The sequence below is a fragment of the Mustela erminea genome, chromosome 9, assembly GCF_009829155.1.
Source record: "Mustela erminea isolate mMusErm1 chromosome 9, mMusErm1.Pri, whole genome shotgun sequence".
NCBI classification, from domain to species: domain Eukaryota; kingdom Metazoa; phylum Chordata; class Mammalia; order Carnivora; family Mustelidae; genus Mustela; species Mustela erminea.
This window is the reverse complement of record NC_045622.1, coordinates 21,324,331-21,338,278: the sequence shown is the minus strand read 5'-3', so window position 1 is coordinate 21,338,278 and position 13,948 is coordinate 21,324,331. Positions and strand designations below refer to the sequence as shown.

The window sequence follows — 13,948 nt, the reverse complement described above, 5'->3', positions numbered from 1 at the left end:
CTGCATATTTAACGGGAACTTTTTTGTATAAATTTGGAAATTATCCAAATAGAACAAGCGACTTCTGTTATTACTGACCCCCTCCCCCACCCTGGGGTTCAACATATTTTGGGGGTTTAGTTGTCGTTTTGAACTTTGGAACTCTTAGCAGAGAGTAAAAAGACCCTAAACCAATTGACTTTTGATGGTCGTTCTCCCTTCTCTTTGTCGTTTTAAATGGATTAATGGTTTTCTTATGCAAATAAGATAAAATAAAATCCAAAACCAGGACCCAAAGCAAAACGTGTGAAGTCACTTTTTAGTCAGAAAGCCTTCAATAGACTGAGCTAGCTTGATGATGATACCCTTTGACCAATCTTGCTGTTGCCAAAAGGGACACTTCTGTGTCCCAAGGGACACAGAACATCTGTGTGATATTTGCCACATCTATTAGATCGTTTCTAGCCCAAGGATATTTTAGAGGCTTAAAACTTTAACGTGAGTTGGTATCAATCCAGACAGTAAGATTCGAGTTTCTAACCTAAGATAAAGTATAAAGATTAGTTATTATGATGACCCAAAGAATAAAGTCTCAAGGTCTTATTTACAATTCAAACCCTCCCTATATGGCTCCAATTGGCTGACTAACTTCATCTCTCACCGCTCCTTTGCCCTAAGCCCTGGGCCAAGCCCTATCTAGAGTCTTCTACCTGCAATCCTGCTTTCACAGGAAGGAGAATGGACCCATTTCTTACTTCTTTCTGAGTCTTCACCAGTCTCTGAGCTTAGATTAAGTTCTCTTTCCTTCCTTTTCTTTTTAAAGATTTTATTTATTAATTTAATTTAATATATTTATTTGAGAGAGAGCCAGAGCATGCAAGAGTAGGGGGAGGGGCAAAGGGAGAGGGCGAAGCAGGCTCCCTCCTGAGCACGGAGCCTGACTCGGGGCTCCATCCCAGGACCCTAGGATCATGACCTGAGACAAAGGCAGATGCTTAACTGACTGAGCCACCCAGGCGCCCTACAAATACATATTTTTAGCCTCTCCCTCCTATCTCTATATAAAAGGGCACAGCACTGTATATGCCATTCTGCTTTGACATCTCGCTCCTATTTCCCATTTCAGGACAGCTCCTAGAGTACTCGCTTTTATCCTCCCAGTTTTATTGTGATGTGATTGATATACAACGTTGTATAAGCTGAAGGTGCACAACATCATGATCTGATAGATGGGTATATTGTGAAAAGGTCCCCACGATAAGTTAACATCTATCACCTCCCATAGTTACCATTTTTCTTCTCATGGTGAGAACATTTAAGATCCACTCTCTTAGCAGCTTTCAAATACACAACATGGTTTTGTTCACTATAGTCCCCATGTTGTTGTATGGTACTTCCGTAGGACTTACTTAAAATCCCCCCCTTCCCCCCACCCATCTCTCGTAACCACCAATCTATTCTCTGTTTCTATTAGTTCTATTACCTAGATTCCAAACACAAGTGAGATCATCTGGCGTTTGTCTTTCTGTGTCTGGTTTATTTCACTAAGCATGAAAGTCCATCCATGTTGCTGCAAAAGGTAGAATCTGGAGTATTTTCCATAGCAATGCTCCAGAATGCCCCCCCCACACCCCTTTTTTCGGCTGCATACTACTCCATTGTGTGGCTGTAGTTCCTCATGATGGATATTCTGGTTGTCTTTAACCTGTCCTAAACAATGTTGCAGTGAATGGACCTTTGCATGTAGCATTTTATATGAATGCAAGAGTATCGGGAGGATAAATTTTAAGACTGGAACTACTAGATCAGAGGGTCAAAGCATGTGAAATTTTCCTAAATGTCATCAAATTTTCTTCCCTGGAGGCTGTACCATTTTTTGTTCTCACCACCAGTGTATGAAAGTATGGCACAGGCATTAGTATCCCCATTCTATGTATGAGGAAACTGAGGCACAGAAAAATATAAGGGGACGCCTGGGTGGCTCAGTCAGTTAAACCACTGTTTTCAGCTCAGGTCATGATCCCAGGGTCCTGAGATCGAGTCCAGCATTGGGCTCCTTTTCCAGCAGGGAACCTGCTTCTCTCTCTGCCTCTGCCTGCTACTCTGCCTGTTTGTGCTCTCTCTCTGACAAATAAATAAATAAAATCTTAAAAAAAAAAAGAAAGAAAAATATAAGATCATGTAGTTACTGTTCAGGCAGGGACTCACACGTGCTCTGCTGCCTCCTATGCCTTCAGTGTTTATCAAACTGTTATCAGTGTTGTTACCTATTTTATATAGAGATAGGCCCTATCCTTCTAAGGCTTTATGAACACAAGTCCTGAAGTTCAGAGTCTCTCTAGAAAACAGAAATTGGGGCAATTAAGTCAGTGCCTGGTGAGAGTGTGGGAAAAGGGAAATGCAGTAGGAAAACTTGGGAAATAAATGCAAGGTGACAGCTGGTCACTGAATAGGTGCTCCTGTTCGGCCACCAGGGATGTCTCCAGATGAGGAAGACTAGAAAATCATGCCTCTGGGTGGAGGAAGGGAGAGGGAATGTGTTGAGCTCCTCCATGTTCTTCTCACATTCAGAGGGCAGACCCACTCACACTTCTGGTTGGGTCAGCAGACCTTCTCAGATGCTGGGGGAGTGAGATCCCAAGCTTTGCAGGCTCCAGGAACAGCAGAAAGAGCCCCAAATGGGTCACTCTGATAGATAAGGGTCCTAGAGACAGGTGAGGACAAGGGATCCTGAGGAAGTCCATAGATGTATTTAAATCTAGGCATTTTCTTTAATTTGGTAATTTATGCCAAAAAGGTGCTCCATGAAAGTCTTTTAATGGACACATTAATTTGTAGTGACTTTAATAGAGAAATATTCTTTATTGTTATCCTTGTACATTAATGGACAGTAATCAAGAGTCTAGCCTCTAGAGCCAGGATACGTGGGTCTGAACACAAGTTCTGATACTGACTAGGGGTGTGCTCCTGGTCAGGACACCTCATGTTGCTTGGCCTCAAGTTCTCTCATTTGTAATACGGGACTCATGCTTAAAATAATACTTGGCATAACAAGTGTTATATAAGCATTAACTATTATTATTATTATTATAAGATCTAACTTTTATTCAGTGTTTGCTATTGCCAGGCACTAAGTATTTACATGTTTTACATCAGTTAATCTCTTTAGCAACCCTATGAAAGGAGGTCATATTATCAACCCTCCAAGAGGTATTAATATCATCTCACTTTCGGAAATGACGAGAAGACGACTCCAAGAGTTTAAATAACTTAACCAAGTCCAATGAGGTGGAGTTAGAATTTAATGTAGGTCAGCTTGACTCTACTCAGTCTATCATATTACTCTTAGAGAACCAATTTTAACATTTATTTTGAATTATAAAAGCACCCAGTTCAGGCCTAAAAGTCATGAAATATACATCCGTGTCACTTAAGCATCTGTCAACCTTCTTTTCATTGTGGCCGTGGGCACTTGGCTCATGGTATTTCTCTTAACATTTCTCTTGATCTCGTCACTGTCTCCCCATCTCCCCAGCCCTGATCCCATAAATTAGGTTAACCTGAAATCTCTGCACCACTTCCTCCACCAGCATCCTTTAGCCCCCTAGACCTAATCATTACCCGGAACTGTTCCACTTTGGAAACGGTGATCATAACCAAAGACCTGGTGGATTTTTCACTCCTCAATCCTGTAACAACTGCTCTTTAACCTCACAGAAATTTCCTTTTCTTTTGACATCTTATTTTAGTTTATCATTCCTTTCCAGCTCACACTGTGGATCCTAGGATTGATGATTTAAATTACTTTCTTACCAATACCCTGTATTATTCTCCTTCTCACACATCACCCAGCAAAGCTCCAAATTTGGATCAGAGCTAGCTTTTCCCTTTATGCTTGAGTGGTTACACTTTGATAGAGAAAATCAAATCATCATGCACATGCCTCCACTACGAATTCATGATCCCCAACCTCAGCCAGGCTCTCAGCATCACTCCTTACTCCTCTGATTGACTTTCAGCTTTCAATTTTCACCTCTCATTTTTCCTAATTCCAAACCCTCACCACCTTCCTCAAGCATCTTCTTTATGTTACACACCTTGAATTCAGTAAGCAACATTCCCTCCAAATTCATCAGGATAACCGGGGGCTTTAGATACTAGAGTTTTAAAGCTTGGCCACAACTTTAGAGGTTTCCATAGTCTTCCTGAGGGGATCACTTCTACTTTCACAGCATAAATACACTCTGTGCTGATGATTTTCAAGTTTATATCTCCAACTTAGACTTATCAATCTTGTGGACACCTGTCAATGGAGGTTCCACAAGGACCTCAAATTCAGAAGGCTCAAAATTGAACACACCATTGTTTCCTTAAAACCTGTATCTCATGTAGGACATTACAATCTTCCCAGGCACCATGGGGTAGGGGGCATGACTACCATCCCCTCAAGCTAGAAGGCTGATGTCATCCTTGAGTTCCCTCTCTTCTTCACTTTCCACATGCAGTTTCCAAGTCCTGTCAAGCTTTCTTCTTGTTTATGGAATCTCCCCTCTCTTCTCTGTTATTCTTTTCTCTCTTATTTTATTGTGGTCCTAGTGCAGTCTCTTGATCCAACTGGACAGTCCAGATGGCTTCTGAAGCTTCCCAATTTTTTGACCTCAGACTTGACTCCTTCATTCAGTCCTCATCACTGCTGCTAGCTAGATGATGTTCTAAACACAAACCTGATCATATCCACTGCCACTTAAGATCTTGCATTGAATCCCTATTGCCTACAGAATAAAGTCCCATCTTCTTAGCATGACATGCACTGCCCTCTGTGATGTGGCTTTAGCTTCATTCTGCAGTGCTTTCATTTACCCATCCCTACATAGTGCCTTAAACTTCAACCACAGGGTAGAGTCTGCAGTTCCTGTGGGCTGCCTTGCTTCTCACTTCTATACCTTTATTCATCATGCCTCCTCTGCCAAGATGCCCTTCTACTCCTTCACCTTTACCTGGCTAGCTCATACTATCTTTTAAGACTTAGTTCATGAGTCAGTTTTTTTCTGGAAGCCTTTCTTGACAAGCCACCTTCCCCTCCCCCTGAACTCCATGCAGTACTAGCAACACTGCCTTTGGCTCCCACAGCTCCTTGTTGATTGCACTGAAGACATCGCAGCATACTTACCCATTTATGTGTCTGGATCACACTTACATGGTGAGTTCTTTGGACCTTGGGGCTATGTCATATTTCTCTATATACCTCTTTGCTTAGCAGGGGCATACAGTAAGTGCCCGGTAAGTATTTTTATTTTTCAAAATTTCTTTTTAAAGATTTGATTTATTTATTTGACACACAGAGAGATCACAAGTAGGCAGAGAGGCAGGCAGAGAGAGAGGAGGAAGCAGGCTCCCTGCTGAGCAGAGAGCCCGATGCGATGCGGGGCTTGATCAGAGGACCCTGAGATCATGACCTGAGCTGAAGGCAGAGGCTTAACCCACTGAGCCACCCAGGCCCCGGTAAGTATTTTTTTTTTTTCAAGATTTTATTTATTGATTTGACAGAGAGAGATCACAAGTAGGCAGAGAGGCAGGCAGAGAGTGAGAGAGGTGGAAGCAGGCTCCCTGCTGAGCAGAGAGCCCAATGCGGGACTCCATCCCAGGACCCTGAGATCATGACCTGAGCTGAAGGCAGTGGCTTAACCCACTGAGCCACCAGGTGCCCCCCGATAAGTATTTTTAAAGTAAATGTTGAACAAATAAATGCATGACCCATTAATGAAATACTATTTTATGCATGATTTGATTTTTCCACTTTATGAACAAGGCAGAAGGAGAGGAATCAGTATCAATAAACATTTTTTACAATAAAGAGTATCAATAAACTGATTATTTCTCCATGTGATTATGAGCAACTAGAAGCATAATGATGGTCAAATGGCACAGTGAGATGGGGGGTATCCAGAGAGGAACCAGGAAGTGTTTACAGTAAGTGTAAGCCTGTGGTGATGGACAGCTAGGATTCCTACAGAGTAGCCACGGGACACCTGCAAGACTTCCCTCCTAGACATACAAAACTCTCTCGGTTAAACCTTCAGTGGTTATAAGATTTATTTGCTGAATGAGAAATCACTTAATATCCCTTAAGTTAAAAACATACAGATTTGTGATTGGAAGTAAAAAACGGGACAATGGAAAGCAAACTAGAGTTGCCGCTCATTCACCCCGCCCCCCAGCTGACTTTCTGAGGATCTAATGGTTTCACAAAGACCTGGACATAGTAAGAGCAGAAGACTAAACTGTTTGTCCACCACCACTTTCAAAGCATTTCTTTGTGGAATTCAAGTAAGAAGGTAAGGGAGACTGGCATGTTTTTCTGAAGTTCAGTACTGAGTGTTTTTATTTTTATTTTTTTAAGTCGGCTCCACTCCCAGCGAAGAGCCCAACTAGGGGCTTGAACTCACATCCTGAGATTAAGACCTGAGCTGAGATCAAGAGTTGGTAGCTTAACAGACTCAGCCACCCAGGCACCCCGGTAGTGAGGGTTTTTGAACTTCAGGTATCACTAGAACTCCTTTTGTAGTTAAAGTAATAAGTAATAATGGTGGTAAAAAGAAAAGAATAGAAAGCTAGTTAAAGTTATTATAAAGAAGTCACAGTCCTCGAATGCCCAGTGAGATGCGGGTGCTTTTCACTAAGTATCATACTTAACGCTTCACAACAACCTTGACATAGAAATTATTTTTCTCTTTTTCTGTTTGAACAACTGAAGTTCAGGGAGATCAAAGAACTTGAGGCAAGTCCAAAGGACGGCATGGGGAGACTCTGGGACCAAAGGCCACGTTAGCTTCACCAGGTGACCCTGAGCCTCTGCTGGTCACTGAGCTTTGTTACCTGCTCGCGTGTATGTGAATGCAGGGCGGGATGAAGCTGTCTGAGGAACTAAACACTGAACGTGCTGGAAAGCCTCAGGAGCCACAAGCGGCGGGAAGCTGGAAGCAAGACTGCACAGACTAGGTAGAAGCCAAGAGAAGGGCTGGACTCGCGGGCTCCAAGGAGAAATTAGGTGGCTGGGCGAGGGGCGGAGCGAGGGGCGGAGCATGGGCGGGGCATGGGCGGGCAAACAGGGGAGCGTGCAGACCATTCGCGGACCGGGCAGAAATGCCGCCTCTCCGGGGGAAGCGAGGTGAGGACAGAGTGAGCGAAGGCATTGTGGAGTCTCCGTGAGTTGCTAAGGTAGCTCATCCTCACCATCCTAAACCAAAGCAGAGACCGGACTCGACCTTCCTGGGCCGGCTTTCCCGTAGAGCAATCAGGAAGGGGATTGGGAGAAGGTCCTGCACAGAGCGTCCCCCTGCCCCCTGGCAGATTGGTACGGCTCATCCCCCCGCCGCTGATCTGGCAGGCTGCGCGCGCACCCTCCGGCGGGGTGCGGGCCGGCGGGGCGCTGCGGCCTCTGCGGCCCGGTTCCCTCCTCCCGCTCCTCGCGTGCTCCTCGCTGGCCCCGCGCCCGCCGGTGACGCGCCCGCGCTCCTTGCCGGAGAGGAGCGCGGCCGCGGGGGCGCGCCCCGGTGGCTCCGCCCCCCCCAGCTCCCTCCCCTGAGTCCCGGGTGCCCAGCTCGCGCGGCTCGGTGCAAGGAGAGCGGGGACCCCGCGCCAGCCCGCCCCTGCGTCCCCGCCCCGGCGTGCGAGGCGCCGCGCCCTCCTGCTCCCCTGCTCGGTGCATGGAGGGGCCCGTTCGGATCGCAGCCGCCGCCGCCGTAGCAGCCGCCAGAGCGCGGGGGATGACCTGGGGGTGGCTTTCGGAGCCGGCTGCCGCGCAGGAGGTCCGGGGACTGAGGCTGCCCCGCCGAGAGGTGCAGGGGTGGGCCCGCCGCAGGATCGGAGGGAGGGGTGGTCCGGGGACCCCGGGCTTGGGGGCCACGCGGCTCGGGTGCGGGAGGTCCGCGGGAGGGCAGGCCGGCGCGCCCGGGAGGGCATAGGGGTACCGGGCTGAGTGCGGGGTCTGGGAAGGGCAGCTGACGGATGCCCAGCGGGGGAGCTCCGGCGCTCCGGATCCTCGGGGACTCTGAGCCACCTCGTGGGAGGAGGCGGGGTGAGGTGTCAGTAACACGCTTAATTCTCTTTGACGGTGATCCGCTGGGGCAGGTGAGACCCAGCATAGCCGGGAGTAAGGGGCGCCAGCAGGTTTTCCCAAGGGAGCGGGATTCCTCGCCTCTCTCAACCTCCATCCCGCAGAGCGCCTATGAGAGACAGTGATTTATGTGTAGGGAGAAGCAAGAGAAATTTCCTGCACAATGTATCTTTCTCTGCCTTCACAGACTCAGTGACTTCCCAGCCCCAGGGAGTGTATTTTTCCTTCTCCTCTGTAAAGCTTTCTGTGGATTGCATTATCATTTGCTAAATACATTACAGCTCGCTATTTATTTCGGTCTACAGCTTACAGACCTTTGTTGCTTTCTCTCCACATCTAGGGATTTCAATAATAAATCACTGAGGAGGATAGATAGACTCTCTCGCCCTTGCCTTCATTGTTCTCCCTCACCCCACCAAATCAGGTGGAAGGCTTTCCAAAAGGCGCTCTTCTCCAGAATGCCTTCCTTTCCTGCTCAGGACTATCAGAGGATGGCAGGTGCTTTAAGGTCAGGCCGCTTTCCAATTGAGGTCTAGAATTTAGGGAACACCATTCACAGAAAATGAGCCTCTATGTCCTAAAACAAACGCTGTGAGAAACAGAAAATTGAACCAAAAGCTAACATGAGATTCATTCTCAGGGCAGTGGCCAGTAAAAATGATAGAGGCCAGTCGTGTTTCCATGCCTCACTGATACCATTGCCTGCCGACTCCCAGCTGACCTCTTGGCATACCTGAAGGGCAGTGTCAAGGAGGAAAAGGTAGGGAGGGGAGCTGAAAAATAAGTGGGTTTATTCTCAGCGCAATTCTAAGTGTTCTATGACATTTTATAGCTCATTTAAAATAAGTAGTCTATTTTAGCTGAAAATGGGGGGGCATTATTCAACTTTTAGGACAAGATGAAAGAAAAAATTTCTGGAAATTTAAAATTAGTGCTTAAGTAGAAAGCATTCTTAGGAACCCAGAGAGGCACCAAATACTGTAGTTTCTGTTATGCACATGTTGAAATAAACTGCCTCATACTTTAAGTTATATGAGAAGGATGGAGAAAACCTGTTTCATTTTGTAAAGACGTGCCCTGGGTGTGTGCTTGGCAGTGGGTAGAGCAGAAACATTTATATTTCTATAAAAAACACACAAGTGTATATTGTTTAACTTTCATGCAAAAACTCGGATATAGTATTTGCAAATCTGTCTTTGTTTGAATAGTTTAGTCAACCAGGAAAATCAGTTACTAGAGGTACTGTGCTATTGTTTGTGTAGTAAGTCACTTGGGATGCTTTGATTGATTGCTATGGTTCTCATGAACCTCCTCTTCTGTGGAAAGTACTTAAACAGCTCTGACCCTCAAGCCGGGAAGTACAAAGAACCCTTAGGACTTGGAGCATACTGATCTAGCCTGTGTAGTTTGGTGTCTGAATCAATCTTACCCCTTGCCTTCTTTGCAAGAAAGGAATTAAGTTCACTTAAAGATAGGACCCCCCCCCCACCCCAATCAGCAAGGTATGTATAGAGATGGAGGCTTTGTGTGGGAATAGGAACGTCTGTAATGGGCCACTGCTCTAAGGAGGTCAGGTAAATATGTTGACTAGTACTCCTGCTTTTCTTTTTCCCACTTTGCCCTTATGCTGTCATAACTTTCTAGATGATTTCATTTATGGGTTTGTCAAGATAGACATTGAAGTAAAAATTTTCCTCTCTAGAAATGTTTCTTTTGCACAATTTTAGACCAAAAATTGGTGATTGTGTCTGAGTGTGTCCTGGGGAAATGATTTCCGGAGTTCAGCATTGTCTTAGTGAAATTAGGCTGGGGTAAGAAATTAAAAATAACTAATTGAAAAATTGGTTATTTATAACGTGTAATTACATTAGCTATGGCCTTGTAATTAGCATTTGTACTGTGCAGGAGAATATGCAAGACAGCACATCAGGAGAGCAGATGAGTTGTCTACACAGGTAGTCTTTCTTTAGATATATGATCTTACTACTTAATAGGAACTAATTAGATTAGAAAGAGAATTTGGAGTCCGGTTGCTAAATAGGTTGCTTTGAAGAACTTGATTTTATGGTAATTTTTTGACGAGTGCTTTTTTTACCCCCAGAAGTTTTATTAACTTGGATTGAATTAGAGAAGGTTTTACTGTTTTTATTCAAGATTTTATATTGCATGTAAACATTCCATTTATTTATAAACATTCCATTTATACATTTTTATTGTGTATATGGCCCTCATTCACTTTTAAGGGACTGAGGAGGAGGGCTTTGATTCTTCTCAATTAAAATTATAAGATCATATACAGAATATCCTTCATGTCATTTTAAAAATATTGGATTACAATTAAGTGAAAAACTGGTTTGTTGGTTTTTGTTTTTTTTTTTTTTAATCCTTCAAGTTTTCCGTCATTGTTTGTGCTCTTTCCCCCATTGTCAGGCTTAAAACATACAGTATCATTGTCATCTGTCCCCTGAATAATGGTCCTGAGGTGATATTATTAATGTGGCTTTTTAAAATCAAACTAATTATACTTGCCTAAAAGAGCCACATGTGTGTGATTCTAGCTGCCTGGTGCCTTTTGAGAGCCCGGGAGACAAGCTAGTGAATAGAGCTGAAAATTCATTCTGTATTTGATTAAATGGAACAGACTCGCTGCTCCTTACCCCAGCAGGGGCTATGAGATCTCTTGATCCCCGAAGCGGCTCCAGGACCCTGGGAATTCCATTAGCAAGCACCTGAGGAATTTCTGCCCTGCAGTGCCTTTTTTGTATGTGTGTATGTGTGTGTGTGGAGAGGGAGTGGAGCTGAGTGGTGATGGGGTAGTGGAGGGAGGGGGGTGGAGAGAGGCTACATTGGAAGACTCCATATGTTAGCAGATCTAAAATCAAGGCATGACTTAACAGTTTATCTTGTAAGAGAAAAGCCCAACCCGAAGGCAGATTGCTAGTCAGGACTTTCCTCCAAGCAGGGACTGTGTGGGGATGTGTTGCTAGCACTGAACCGAGCGCCACTCTAGGTACAGAAAGTCGCTTCTCTGCTTTCCCTCCGAAGCACAAGCATATACACGTTGCAGCCTTGGTAAGTCTTCTCCGTATGATCTTTTGATAAATATGTAAAATTGTGTTATAGTTTGGTCTTGCCTGGAAGGACCGATGTATTGTTCTAATAACTTTTTAAACTGAGAGCAAAATCAGACTTTTATGGGAAGCCAGTTGCTTTACAGAGATGAAAGGCTCATTTGAATAGGCATATTTTAGTGTGCTCTTTTGTTTTTATATCATTTTATTGCATTCTTGTTACCTTGTTATAGAATTCAAATTCATGGGCGGTGTATGTTTCTTTCCTGCTGTCTTTTTGAGAATTCTGATTTTAAGTATCTTTTAAGACATTGCTTTGCAGACTTGCTAGCAGCCACAAGCAAATGAAAATATATCTACCAAAAATATTCGTGTAAAATCTTTGGAGCAAAATTTTTGGAAACATGAGTGTGTCTTCCTCCCCTGCCAGCCACCCTCCTCCCCACACACCCACAGCTGCCCCAAATAATTTTTGGATACAGACATTTTTCAGGATATTAGTCCAGTTTGTTGCTTGTGTACTTTTCCAGGAGCAGCACTTCTGAATCTTGGATGGTATTGTTAATTGATTTTCATATTCCGAGAAGAGTTAAACACGAATGTGAATTCCAGTGCCAGTTTCCAACTGATGCAGAATGCTGTGGCTTATTCGATGGTTAATTTGGTATATTTTGTTCCTGATTAAAATCATGTTGTGTCACAGTGCTTTCCCCCACTTCCAGCATGTAGTCCTCTCCCAAATTCTCACAATGCAGAGTGCTAGGAAAATAAAGAAGCCTTTTAGAGACCATGTTTAAGTCTTTCCCACCTTACTCCCGGGTATCCCTTTTCTAGTGCCGCCACACTGAAAGGACTCTAGAATGAGTTGGAGTAAACACTGAAGTCAGCAGTGTGTCTATCTCGGTTCACAGTGATTGAGACTCTTTTGCCGTGTGATATATTTTGATGGCCAGAGATCATTAAAAAAAAAAAAAAACTACCCCAAAACACATTTTGTTCTGCTACATACCAGTTGGAATGTGCGTAGGACTTCAGTTCTGGACAGCCAGCAACATGCCTTGCAGTCACAGAATGAAGGAATGGTGAAGTCCCTTGTATCTGAATTCAGAGGGAAAGAAATAGCCGGGTTATAGGACTGAAATGAGATCTAGTCTGCTTTCTGTTTTGTTGCTTATAGCTGCCTGGTCAATTTAATTTTTAGGTTACCATACTAGAAACAGAAGGAAAAATTGACACATAAAGCTTGCTCTTCAGCTACAGATTCATGTTAAAAGACTGCCCGCTGTTTTTAGTTTGTTTGTTTGTTTGTGAGCCGGGGCAGTGAACTTGACTGAAATCTTGGTTTCCTCATCTGTAAAATGGGAATAACAATAGTATCTCTTAACCACTTGTTGTGGGGGCTCCATGGGATGATGAAAGTGAATTGCTTGGATATACCAAATCGGCTCTGAGGGTTAGCTACTGTTACTTGTAGTAACTTTTCCCATCCACATTAGTCTATTACTCTGATCCAGAGTAGTTTCTTTGAAGTACTAACTAGTAAGAAATTCTTGGAAGTTAGTACATACAACTATAGTTGTAGTGTGCTACATTTTCTTAATTTTGCTGTTGAACTGAAATGTTACATTTTCCTAATGGATTGTATAATGTAATACAATATTGCATTTTTCTAATTGATTGTATAAGAATGTACATGAGTATACAGTTAATGTACACCGAGCAAACAGCTAGGCAAGGTTTTACATATGCACATATGTGTGGTAACTATGACCCAGAGCAGGATCCAGAATATTTCTTTCACCTCGGAAGGTTCCTTGGTGCCCCTTCCTGGACAACCCTGCCTCCCCCAGCAGGCAGTTACTGTTCTAACTAGTCCCACCGGACATTAACTTGAGCTGCTCTCAAACTAGATTTATAAAAATGGATTCATATGGTATATACTCTTTTTATATCTGTTTTCTTCCACTGCTCATTGTGTTTATAAAATTCATCTGCGTTATTGTGTACGGTAGTAATTTGAGCTTTTTAAATTGTTAGAGCATCTTTGGTGTGTTTTGAAATTTGTGTTAGTCAGTTTTATCGGCACATTGGGTATGTGGCCACTGGGAAGAAAGAAAATAGCACTTCTTCCTAAATTATTTGACAATCAGATCCTAGTAGCTAGCTTAGAAAAATTACCATGACCTTATTTTTGTACCTAAAATTGGGTAAAAGTAGTATAATTATTGTTAGTCACAATTACATAAAGCAAATCCATTAATAACTGTGTTGTTGTATGTGTGTTTTAGTTTTTAATATTTTGTTTAATTTTTAATTTTTTTTTTTTTTTCTGAGAGAGGGTGTGTGTGAGTGGGGAGGGGGTGGGGCAGAGGGAAAGTAGAGCAGGAATCATAAGCAGGCTCTACACGGAGCTCAGGGCCTGACACAGGGCTCGAGCTCAAGACCTGGAGATCACTACATGAGCTAAAATGAGGCGTTGGACACTTAATGGACCATGCCACCCAGGCGCCCCTTGTGTGTGTGTGTTATTAGAAGGGAAGGAAGAGACCCTCAAAGGGACCATCGTGCTTAGCATTTAATCCATAATCAATACTTAGAAATGTACAGAAGAAACAATTAGCCCAGCATTAGCGTGATGCTCTTTTAGAAGAGAACAGAGCAACACAATGTTCTTTTGAAAAATAAAAATAAAAATAAAAAAACACCCAAAAGGAAAGAAAGTGGAGCTAAGACGTTGTTATTGCTACGGAAAAATTTTGTACCCCCTTCAGGGAGAAGGTTT

At 43.7% G+C, this 13,948-nt stretch overlaps 1 protein-coding gene across 12 annotated transcripts in view; it reads left to right on the top strand.

Annotated features, from left to right (window-relative positions):
* The first annotated feature begins 7,116 nt into the window (after positions 1–7,116).
* CDON (cell adhesion associated, oncogene regulated) overlaps positions 7,117–13,948 on the top strand; it is a 98,753-nt gene continuing 91,921 nt past the window's right edge. For 5 of the 12 annotated variants that reach the window (XR_004288976.1, XR_004288975.1, XM_032356534.1 and 2 more), the window contains exon 1: positions 7,376–7,817. The gene's annotated coding sequence lies outside the window, so the exon portion shown is untranslated. Of the gene's footprint in view, positions 7,198–7,374; positions 7,818–8,735; positions 8,856–10,433; positions 11,168–13,948 lie in introns of those variants that run through there. The other 7 variants (XM_032356537.1, XM_032356535.1, XM_032356533.1 and 4 more) reach the window with 6 other exon arrangements.